This window comes from Elgaria multicarinata, chromosome 4 (assembly GCF_023053635.1).
Source record: "Elgaria multicarinata webbii isolate HBS135686 ecotype San Diego chromosome 4, rElgMul1.1.pri, whole genome shotgun sequence".
In the NCBI taxonomy this organism is placed as follows: Eukaryota; Metazoa; Chordata; class Lepidosauria; order Squamata; family Anguidae; genus Elgaria; species Elgaria multicarinata.
The window spans coordinates 107,658,432-107,670,239 of NC_086174.1; positions in this window are offsets into that span (position 1 = coordinate 107,658,432).

Genomic DNA, 11,808 nt, shown 5'->3' on the forward strand with positions numbered 1-11,808 from the left:
TCGAGCTCTGGCAAGCGGCAGGGTTCAGAAGATAAAACCAAGCGAGGGAAAGCGAGGGTGGGGTTAAGGTGCGCGCAAGGATGCCTGGGAAATGAAGTCCTGGACCAGTTCTGTCGCTGAATGGAACGGCAAGACCCATAACAAACCTCCTCTGCATCCTCATTTTAATTAATTTGGGTTTGTTTGTTTGTTTTTTGGTTCAATTTAAAACCAGAGAAAGAATATATACATATATGCTCAGGTACTATATCGCCATTTCAATAAGCAAAGAATATTAAATTATTACAAAGACAAACCAAAGGAACAAATAATAAAACGAACGAGGTATAACCATTTCCAGAGGGCAGCCCTGTTAGTCTATTGCAGCAAAATAGCTTATAACAATGTGCACAGCCTTGTATGCACGAATTCTCACATAGTATAAGAACATTAGAATTCTCCTTGCATATACAAATTCTCACTGTTCCCTTTTCCCTTGTTTTTAATTTACCCTTTTGGATATAAGATTGACAATCAATCTCAAAATACTGTACCTGGAAACTATCTTCCCAAATGAGGTATCTAATTTATAGTACAATCAGTGGAGGCTGGTGGCTCTGACGTCACTGGGGCCATGAATCCACTCCAGGTTTCAGTCAGAACTCTAAAGGAGCTCTCCAAGGTGCCAAAGCCACCAGCCTCCACTGAGTACCATCCGATGTATGTCTAATAAAAAGTAAGCCCCACTTTGTTCAATGGGGCTTACTCCTGGGATTGCAGCTGAATATTGTTTTTGTTAGTACAGGTGCATTTATTTATTTAGAGTATTTATATTGTACTTAATTTTAGGGAATTTCCCTCTATAAGAGGAAAGGGGTTGCCAATCCTTGCAAGTTTCTTGCCATCCCATTGCCATCCAAAATTGTCTAAACTATTTCTAATCTTGTTCAGACCTAGTGCTAGTACATATTCCGTGGCTAGCTCGAATAGCCAAAGCCAATTTGTTCAAAACTTCCATACCAACATGCATCCTTTCAGAAACACATGTCTTCCTTTGCATGTCTATGCATGATACAAGGCTGAAGGAGGGTGGTTACCCATTTTTTACTCAATACAGAGGAGTACAAGCAGCCTGAATAAAGAACTGAAATGTGCACACCTCTACATCTCAGTGTGAGATTTGAGCCAAACCAAATTATAGTCTCATGTGATACAGGAAAATGGGAAAAATTCAGATTTTTAATGTGCATTGGTATTTGTTTGCAGGTGGCAAACAAAATAGTGCAAATGGTATTCTTTATTGGACGATTTTCCATTTTGTTTAAGCATATGCAATTTTATGTCAGTGCTTATTAGAATCCATCTATTTCAGGAGTGGTCCATCAGTGAACCACTGGCCTGTATTTGGTAGATCCCTTAATGCGAGGATTCTTGAAAATAATACTGGACTCATGGACTTTGGTCTGATTGAGCAAGGTGTTCTCTAAGTTCTGAAGGTTGTTATCTTATAGCCACTTACCCAAAAGTGAGCACCATGGATCTCAGTAGGATTTGCTTCCAAGTAGACATGTATGGGGTTAACAAAGAGTTCTTATGCATTAACTGTTAAGGAGTACTTAATATGCACTCTTCTTGGCTAAATTTGAAACACATCTATGAATTCTGGGGTTTTAGGGTTGTTGTTGTTTTGGGTTTTTTAAAGTAGACGATGCAAAATGAAAGATGCCACTCTTGAATCATTAGTAAGCACTAATCCTCCCGAAATGATTATACAGTAAGCTTTAGTCCTTCAGACTTTCAGTACATCCTTTGTAGAAAATTACTTCAACCTAATTGATGCAGACTGTGCTACTATATAAATTACAAGCTGTCTGAAGATCACTCTCCAAAACTGAGTAAAGAATTTCTACAAATGATGATGCTACAAATTTGAGGGATTGCACTCACAATAGATTATCATTTTGGGAGGATTAGTGTTTACTAATGATCAAGCTAGAATCTGACAAAGTCCTCCTCCTGACAAATTAAAAGCCATCAGTTATTGGTAGAACTTGATGAAGATGCATGGCTGAAACAGACCTCTTGCTGGTGATTTGTAGGAAGCTGCCTTATACTGAGAGACCATTGGTCCATTTAGCTCAGTATGGTCAACAGTGACTGGCAGCAGTTCTCCAGGTTTTCAGGAAGGATTCTTTCTCAGTTCTACCTGGAGATGTCAGGGATTGAACCTGGGCCCTTCTGCATGCAAAGCAGCTGTTCTACCGCTGAGCTGTGGCCTTTCCCTTCATAATTCATGATTTATAATATTCATGTTACTAGGTTTTTGTATGTGATTCCTGTTGGATAATAGGAACAACTCTGCATGCTTCCAAACACTGGGGGGCGATAGAGAATGTGTTGTATCAACAGCCATTTGTCTTATTTATCCCCCTTGTTGTCCTGTAATTTGATCAGTTCATTTCTCCTATTCCCCCTTTCTTCTTCACCTCTGCAACAGGCAACATGTGCTCTCTCCCTGAAGGAAGCATGTAACTATATCTCATGCCTTTGCTTACTATCATGCCTTTGCTCACGCACCCAGTATAGGGGTGCTTGTAGTTGAACAGTGTTAGATGGACTTCTTCAACAATGTGTATAAAAGCACTAATAAAGTAAGTTGATTTGAATTCTCCTAAACTCTAGCCTATTTATTCCCTCTAATATTAAATGCTATGTTACCATGCTTTCTTTATCTAAGGCAACTCTGCTATAAGTCACACCAGACTTTCCAACATGTCCAACTCATTCAATTTTGTATGAATTGCCCAACTCGCAACATTTGGTGTACTCTACACCCAATCACAGTGCATCAACACCCATAAACTCCTAGCAGGGAGATCATAATTCAGATGATAGGGCACACGACATGGAACTCTTAGCATCCTGACCCTGGGTTTTCACACTTAAAGCATATAAGGGAAAACTCTGGTGATGGGAACAAAGGAGAAGGGGCATTCTGCCCCCCCCCCCCAAGAGAGCACTTTCAACAAATGGCCGGGTCTCCAGAACACAGATAGAAAATTGAGCACATGGCTAACATTGTTCTTCCTAGCACTGTTACAGGGACTCCATACATGAATACCCAGCAGCAACCCCCTCTACAACTGGAGATGCATGCACACAGTACATCACACAGGAAAGCAAGAGAAGGTTACATCTGTGATACAAGGTATACAGTAGTTGCTGCTCTGCTGTGACAGTCCACCATGACTTTCTCCCCATTTCCTGGATGTATGTGAAAACTGTGTCTTGCTTGAACTGCATTGGTGAAACTATCTTTCCCACCCCAACGGCTAGTAGCAGTCCGTACCTCCGCATTCAGGTCTGCTTTCCATTGACAATTGCAAGGGACTCCACTTCAACCAGGACTACTACTGGCCATGAGCATTTTTGCTTTGCAGGGTCACAGCCTGGGTGCATGCAACAGAAGAAACCATGACTATGGGGAATAGGGTAAGTATTGGCCACATCATTGCCATCTCCCATCAACCAGACAAATCGACTGGCAGAACACAAGCAGTGGAACTATGTACCAACCCCTACCAGTTCCTCACAAATACTCACTATGGGCTTTGCTAGACCTGCCGGCTTACTCCGGCAGGGAGGCGGGGCCGAGGCGCGCTAACGTTAGCGTGCCTCCCCCAGGCTTCCACACGTCGAGTCCCTGCGGCGTCCACCATTTTTGTTGTTGTTGTTAAAGTGGCCGGGTGCGGCCCGAAGACTCCGAGAAGGTAAGTGGGGGTTTTTTTTAAAGGGGGGGAAGGATGGCAGGGTGGGTGGCAAGGGGGCAGGGCGGGTGCGATTGCGCCGCTCGCCGCCTGAGCAAGCAGGCGAGCAACGCTTGCCCGGGCAATGCCTGGCATGGGGCGGCATTGCCCGGGCAAGCGCTGCTCGCCTGCTTGCTCGGGCGGCGCGCAGTGCGATCGCACCCGCCCTGCCCCCTTGCCACCCACCCTGCCATCCTTCCCCCTCCCCTCTCTCCCCCCCCCGGGCCGATGGGCACAGCGCTCGTATGAGCGCTGTGCCAGGCAGGTCTGCGGCTTTTCGCGGCTACTCGCGAGTAAGCGAGTAGCCGCGAAAAGCCGCGGAAGTCCCTAGACGTTCCCCAGCTCCAGCCTGAGGCCGGAGCTGGGGAAAAGGTGCGCCATAAGCGAATTCACTTGTGGCGCGTTAGACCAGGCCTCAGCGCGGCCTGCCGCCGGATTCCCCTGTGTGTCATGTGGACGCACAGCAGGGAAACCGGGTCGGAAGGCGCGCTAAGGCCTGGTCTAGCATGGCCCTATGAGTCCAGCTGCAGAGACCATGGGTGTTACCCGACAAGGCTTTTATACTGCAATCTCCCTGCCTCAACCATGGAATTTTGGACTACACTTCCCATTATTCCTAGCTGGGGCTGATGAGAGTTGCAGTCCAAAAACTTCTGGAGGGCACCACAAAGACTAGCAAGGAAACCATCTCCAGTCTCTCAGCAGAGACTAGCTCTAGCAACGGAAAACCCCGGCTGTGCTGCCACAATGTTTCTCCATGGCAGATATGGAGAGGGAGGGGCCTGGGGGCTGCTTTTTGCACCTGGAGAAGAAGAGGCTTCGGATTCTGTGGATCCGTGGCCTCCTCTGACACCCCACAATACACCTTATTTGGGGATCTCCTCTTGGTGGAGCTTTCTGCTGCCACTGGGAGTGCACAGAGAAGGAGGTCTGCTGCAACCCCTCCCTGGGAACTTAGGTGCACTCTCTTAATTGTTTTTAATTTGTATAACACTATCAGTACATCAAGCCCAAAGTAGACTGTTTTACTGATTGTTCTATACAAGTCTTAAATGGCTTTTCTTTAAAACAAAAATTGCACAAAGCAAGGTGGGAAAATGGCAAAAGGAATATAAACAATAGTTTGAAACAGATGAGCCAATAAAGGAAATAAGAACAAATGCAGCCCAAAACAAGCAAACAAAAATCCCAGCAGTTATCAGCCAAAATAAATCCAACAAAGAACATCTCAGTGAGGTGAGATGCAAGACCTTTGTCAAATGCTGAAGGTCATCTGCGGAGCCCTTCTACTACCTATTATAATGAGTGCTCTCTGGGAATTACGGGAGTTACAGACCAAGTCATCTGCAGGGCACCTTGTTGGGATTGATTGTCTTAAATACACAAAGTAACACAGAAATTTTGGCAAGGACCCAAAGTAATTATTATATAACAGAATTTAAAAGGGGGGTTGCATAAGCATGCTAGAAGTTGCCTCTGCCTACTTTTTTTTTTTTTGGTCCTATACAAACTCATATACTCCTTGCATATATAGTTTTTCTTACTTCTTACAATACAAGACTGTATTTAGAGTCTGATATACTGGATTAGAAATGTAAACCAGTTATGTAATGAGATTAATCTCAAAGTGGAAAATTGTACAGTCTGTTTCAGTATTCTGTACATTAGCAACCATTTTGGTGGTCATGGCTGTGCATCACATAATCATCGGCTAGATCAGTGGTTCCAAATTTTCTCTATGAAAAAGCGACAAGTATTTTCTTTTCTTTTTTGCTTCAAAGAATTATCCACTATAGCATCATGATGTATACATTTCTACAAAAAGAACCTACAGAATTTTCCACTTCAGTAACAATCATCTAGTCAGAAGTCTTGACATTTGCCCTAGCGCTTTCTCAGGGTTCTGTGGCCCTAGAAGGAACTCACTGGAGACTTATGACATTTCTGTGATATAAGTTTTATTTTCACATATATACAGGCTAAGCATAAGATGAGGGTTCACACCATTAGCACTACAAGCAATTCCTGTTCCCCGTCAGATTTCTAGGGGAAGAATGTTACCAGCCATCAACTGTCCTTTTCAAATCTTAAGAGATATTGACCCAATGTAAGGATTATGTTGTCAGGGATACTGAATCTGTTTGCAGTCTTGGGCACTAGACTGTAAAGGACCTTGAAACAATCCCAAACCAATAACAATAGAATATAATCTGTGATATTTAGTCACTGTCCCATGCCTCCACAAACACACGCACACACGCACACACACACAGGTTATCCTATGCCAGCCATTTGGAAAATAGACATTTTATACAAGTCTTCAGGAACCAAATTTGAAGGATTTGTATCAGGCCACAGGTTCTGTTGAGTACAGAGGAGAGCCCAGACACAAGGTCAGACAAAGCCATGACCAGATACCAGTTAGAGACATCGAAGAGTGGATAACACCACTCCAAATGGGCCTGGGTATGTTGCTCCAACAACTGGCAGAGTCAATCTGAGCCTTAAATAGGACTTGGGCTTCTTAGAGGCTGCTAGTCCATTCCACACATCATATGAGGCCTGCTCCCTTAAAGGGGCCATGCTTTCTGCAACAGCATGGAGACAACCAAGGTCTTGTGGTGGCATCAGGACAAGAGTCCTCAGAATCCGAGGATAGCAACACAACCTCCTCTGAAACAAGGAGAGCTAGGCTCTTCTGGGGCCAAGGGCCCTGAGGCAAGAGGGGCATTGATAGGAGCTTCCACAGCCACATCATCTTCTGGTTTGAGTGGTCAATATCAGATTTTTTCTCCTGTATCAGAGGAGGGGAAACTGGAAGCCTGTGTCATGACAGGATCTCAAAGTAGGGCAGGGGAAAGACCTCTGCCCAAGATTTTCAGAGGTCAATGGACTTCAAATCCGTTTGGGCTCTACCTGAATTGAAATCTGTGGTAAAGTAGGCACAGCTATTCCGAATGAGCTGCTGTTATTGTGAGAAGTCATCGTCGTCGTCGTCATCTTTCATCTATTACATTTCTATACTGCCTTCTCTCTAGGCAGTTTACAAAATTTTAAACCATAAAATACAATAACATAGTAAACCATAAAATAAAATCCATACGTTTAAAACAGAATAAAATCATATTGGAACCAAGATAAAAGCCAGCAGCAGTGAAGTCTAATTAACATATTCCTGTTCTTCCATGCTAGCAGATGACACCAAGCTGGGAGAAACATCTTAGTTCACCCATATCAGCATCTAGATTCATAACAGCTGTTTTATTTACTGTTTACACGAGCTTTTTCAGACCGCCACTGTTTCATCAGATGCTTGAAACGATCTGAGAAGGGCATGATGAGGTGAGCGTGATTGACCATAAACCAAAGGTAGATTGAAACATTCATTTTATGTGCCCAAGCCTATTTTCATCTGTGTATCCATAGTGGCACTAACACACATTTAAGAACACATGAAGAAGGATGAATTGCAGTTATTTGTACTAATAAATCAACGGGTACTCCTACCAATAAAAAGCACTTTTAAAAAGCCTAAGTTGAATGAGTGAGTCACAAGGTGAGACTGTTTAGACACATCTTGATACCTGGAGCACTAAAAATGAATATATAATATGAACAGTTGCTGGAGACTCAAGTCTGGTAACTCTATACATTTGCTAACATTGGAAGGCTGACAATTGCTTTTCCTAATAAGAGAACTATCCATAATCTTTATTCAAACTTGCTAATGAAGTCAACCAACAAAATAATAGTCTTACAGCACAATCCCATGCTCAGATGTAATTAGTGGTTCTTACATCTTCTTCAGATGTAAGAACCACTAATTTCAATCAGACTTACTCCCAGGTAAATGTGTATAGAATTGCAGCCTTAATATAGCTAACCATGTAAAAGAGGTAAATGAAGGAAAGAAACCGTCTCCAGTAGGATGGCTAAATCCCTCAATTTTGGTTTCACTCAGTTTGCCATTTTTAAAAATGCAATTTAATTTCAGCCTAGTTCTGTATCAAGGTATGAATTTGTTTTTGAAGTTTGCATGAAAATTCATGCACACTTTTTCTACTAAATATATTTTTGTGCAACGTTCCTCTTAATGTACACATTTTTGGATGCAATTTTCCAGTGAAGGCTGGTGGTTTGGATTTCGGTGGGGCTGTGAATCCATTTTGTGTTGAGTCAGAACCATCCAGAACTCTAAAGGAGCTATCAAAGGTGATGAACCTAGTTGTAGGTTAGGGTTTATCACTTTGGGTAGCTCCTTTAGAGTTCTGGCTGGTTCTGACTGAAATCCAGAATGGATTCACAGCCTTGCTGAAATCAGAGCCAACAAACATAACTTCCTCTAATATATACACATTTTTATGTCCACATTTCCCTGATGTATGTATTTTTGTTTTTACACACAGTGTATGGATGGAGAATTGTATCACACATTTCGGTGAAGTGTGAATTTCGGAGCACAAGTACATTTTGGTTCGCTTATTGGTTTGGGAGGTGCAAATTTGGCAAGTTCATATAAAAATTTGGACTGAACAAATTTCTCCCTTGAGCCTATTTTCCACAGCTAGCAGGAGTTTTGCTTGGATTCATAGCTGTCTTCATTTTTTTGCTGCAGGAGTTTTGCTTGGATTCATAGCTGTCTTCATTTTTTTGCTGCAGTAAAGTCCACAGCCTAATAATAATTGCCTGAGTAAGTGCTGAAGCTCCACTTAGAGGACACATAGACAACTGCAAGGAGATTCATAATAATTCAGTCATTATTCCTTTAAATGAAAAAAAGAGCCTACAAGCAGCGTTCAAGTCAGAACGGAGCCAAGTGATTTTGTCTGCAAAATGTGGGGATCGCATTTCCCTACTGTCACTTTTCTGTCTCACAATAGGGATAAGCAGCTTCCTCTTCCTTCACAGGGGGTGGAAAGAGGAAGCAGCAACAACCATGATGTTTTTATTGCGTTGCTTTTCCTGCACACAGCAGGAAATGGCAGCAAGTTTCGCTTCAATAAAAAAGATTCAGATTTACTGGGTCTTATTTTCTCACGGAAAAAAGACCAGAAGGAGCAGGAGGCGGCCAGTGTCATCAAAAGGACCCACGAAAACCGTGAGTGTCCAGTAACAAGCATGCAATAAAACACTCGTCTGATGACACTTTATGTTTCCCTTCACTGCTACTAGCTCAGTTATAGATCTAAAATAAAAACAATCTTCATAGCTATGAGAAGCAATGGGATTTTCCTGTTGCCTCAGCAGGTGATTCTGTTGAAGCTCTAGTCGATCTCTGGAATGGTGGTGGACACGATCACTGAGCGTCCTCTCTCATGAAGTGGAGCCACACCAGCCCCCTGGTTTTCTAAGGAGCTGGCAGCGATGAAACAAGTGAGATGGCGACTAGAGCGACATTGGCAGAAAACTCGGAGTGCATCCAACTGAACACTGGCTAGAGCCTATTTGAAGGCCATTGCAATATGGGCAGCAAAAAACCTAATTTTTGTTGCTGCAAAGCGTCACCCAGCATAGCTGTTTCAGGTAGTCAGGGGCCTTTTACACACTGGCCCCCAAGAGAATTTAGACCTGTCGGCAGCCCACTGTGAACAATTTACCCAGCACTTTGCAGACAAAATCACTCAGATCCACTCTGACTTGGACGCTGCTTGTCCAGTGTTATTGGACACTTTTCAATTTGTACAGCCTGAGGATGTGGACAGAAACCTTGGAGAGGTAAGAGCCACCACATGTATGCTAGATCCTTGCCATTCCTGGCTCATAAAAGCAGCCAGAGAGCGACTGGCCAAGTGGGTAAGTGGAATGATTAATGCCTCTCTCTGCCAAGGCAGGGTTCCACCTTGCCTGAAAGAGGCAGTAGTATGACCTACGTTGAAAAAGCCTTCCTTGAACCCCAATGCATTAGACAATTATGGGCCAGTCTCCAATATTCCATTTCTGGGCAAGGTATTAGAGCGCATGGTGGCCTCCCAACTCCAGGGATTCCTGGATGAAACGGATTATCTAGATCCTGATTCCCCATGTATCATTCTAAGGAGCTGGAGGAGGTGCCATGGGGGTGGGAAGACAAGGAACTCCACTTCTGCCAGCACAGCTGATCCAGCTTAAATTTGGATCCACCCCAACATCTGGAAAACAGAATACCTTTTTATGCCAATTCCTGCCAATCTAAACAACAGAAGCAAGCCTTCCCCCTGATTTCAATGGGGCCTTAGCAACCAGTTCAGATGAAAATGTTTTTTTTGAGGGGGTGGGATTTCAAGCCAGGTTGGGTTTAGGATCAATCTTAATGACACTTTCTTTTAAGAGATGCCACAAGCATATCACCAGTATCCTAATCAATATTTGTGTATGAAAAGTCAGTCCTTTTTTAAACAGTTCCCAAAAGATTGGCACTGCAATCTAAGAGCTCAGTAGGGCTTACTTCTGAATAAACACGTGTAGCAATGTGCTGTGATTCACTGAGTTCTTATTTAATATAAATATAGTTGTACTTCCCAAGTGGTAGAAATCCCCAGGGCAGCACATTCAGGTTCCCCTGGAGGAGAGAAGGTCTTCCCTGGATCAGAGAGCACTAGAGACTTGAGGCTTTTCCAGATGGGTTTTTTTTAAAACATGTCATCAACTTGCTCTGTTTGAGGGATTGTTTAGGCTGTCTACATGCAATCATCCCATATCTCCACCCCCAGCTTCTCTGGTATTTTCACACACTGGGGAAAAGCCATTGAATTTGTTCTGGTGTGCTATAATCCACAAGCAAATAGGGGTGCGGCATCCTGATTTTGGGAGCTTGTGATGTTTTGTAAGACTGTGGCTGTGTGATGTGTAATGTGATGTTGCTGGGGGTATGTTCAGGCTGGCCAAATAGCCAAGTTTCCTTGTGCGCAGGTCACCAATCACACACTATCCCCTGCTGCTGCTCACCATCCACCCCCAACACACAGACAAACACAACGTGTTAAAGGTGTGTGTGTGTGTCATAGAATCATAGAATAGTAGAGTTGGAAGGGGCTTCTAAGACCATAGAGTCCAACCCCTGCTCAAAACAGGAATCCACCTTAAAGCATTCCTGACAGATGGCTCTGCAGCTGCCTCTTGAAGGCCTCTAGTGTGGGAAAGCCCACCACCTCCCTATGTAATTGGTTCCATTGTCATACTGCTCTTACAGTCAGGAAGTTTTTCCTGATGTCCAGTCAGAATATGACTTCCTGTAACTTGAGCCCATTATTCCATGTCCTGCACTCTGGGATGATAGAGATCTTGGCCGTCCTCTGTATGATGACCTTCAAGTATTTGAAGAATGCTATCATGTCTCCCCTCAGTCTTCTTTTCTCAAGGCTAAACATGCCCAGTTCTTTCAGTCTGTCCTCATACGGCTTTGTTTCCAGACCCCTGTTCATCTTCGTTGCCCTCCTCTGAACCCCCTCCAGCTTGTCTGCATCCTTCTTGAAATGTGGTGCCCAGAACGGGACGTAGTACTAAAGATGACGCCTAACCAGTGCTGAATACAGCCGAATAGAGTGTCTGTGTGAAGCAACTACTAGTATTAGTGTGTTTTTTGTTCGTTTGCTTTTCTCCAGAAGTGCACAATTCTGGAAATTAAAAGGTTCACAGCTGCATTTTTACTTCTGTGTAAATGCACAAGACCCTGATCTGAATTGGGGCCATGGAGCTTTGGGAGAGGAGGATTTAAACTTCCCTTCACCTGTTTTCACCCTGAAATTAAAGCTCCACTCCCTGAAGTGTTAAAAAAGAAAATGACTCAAATGGATCATCTTTCTTTTTTCAAATTGCCCTGCAGGGGGTGGAATTTCAGTGTGGGGAAAATGGGTATCGTGGGAAAGGTTTCACCCTGTCCTTCAGAATAACATAATCCCAATCCAAATCAGGGCCACATACACTTACATAGGAGTAAAAGCGCAGCAATTGACCTTTGGACTTCCAGATCTCTACATTTCTTGGGAAGAAGAAACAAACAAAAAGCTCTTCTCAATAAACATGGTAGGAGGGAGGAAGAATTATC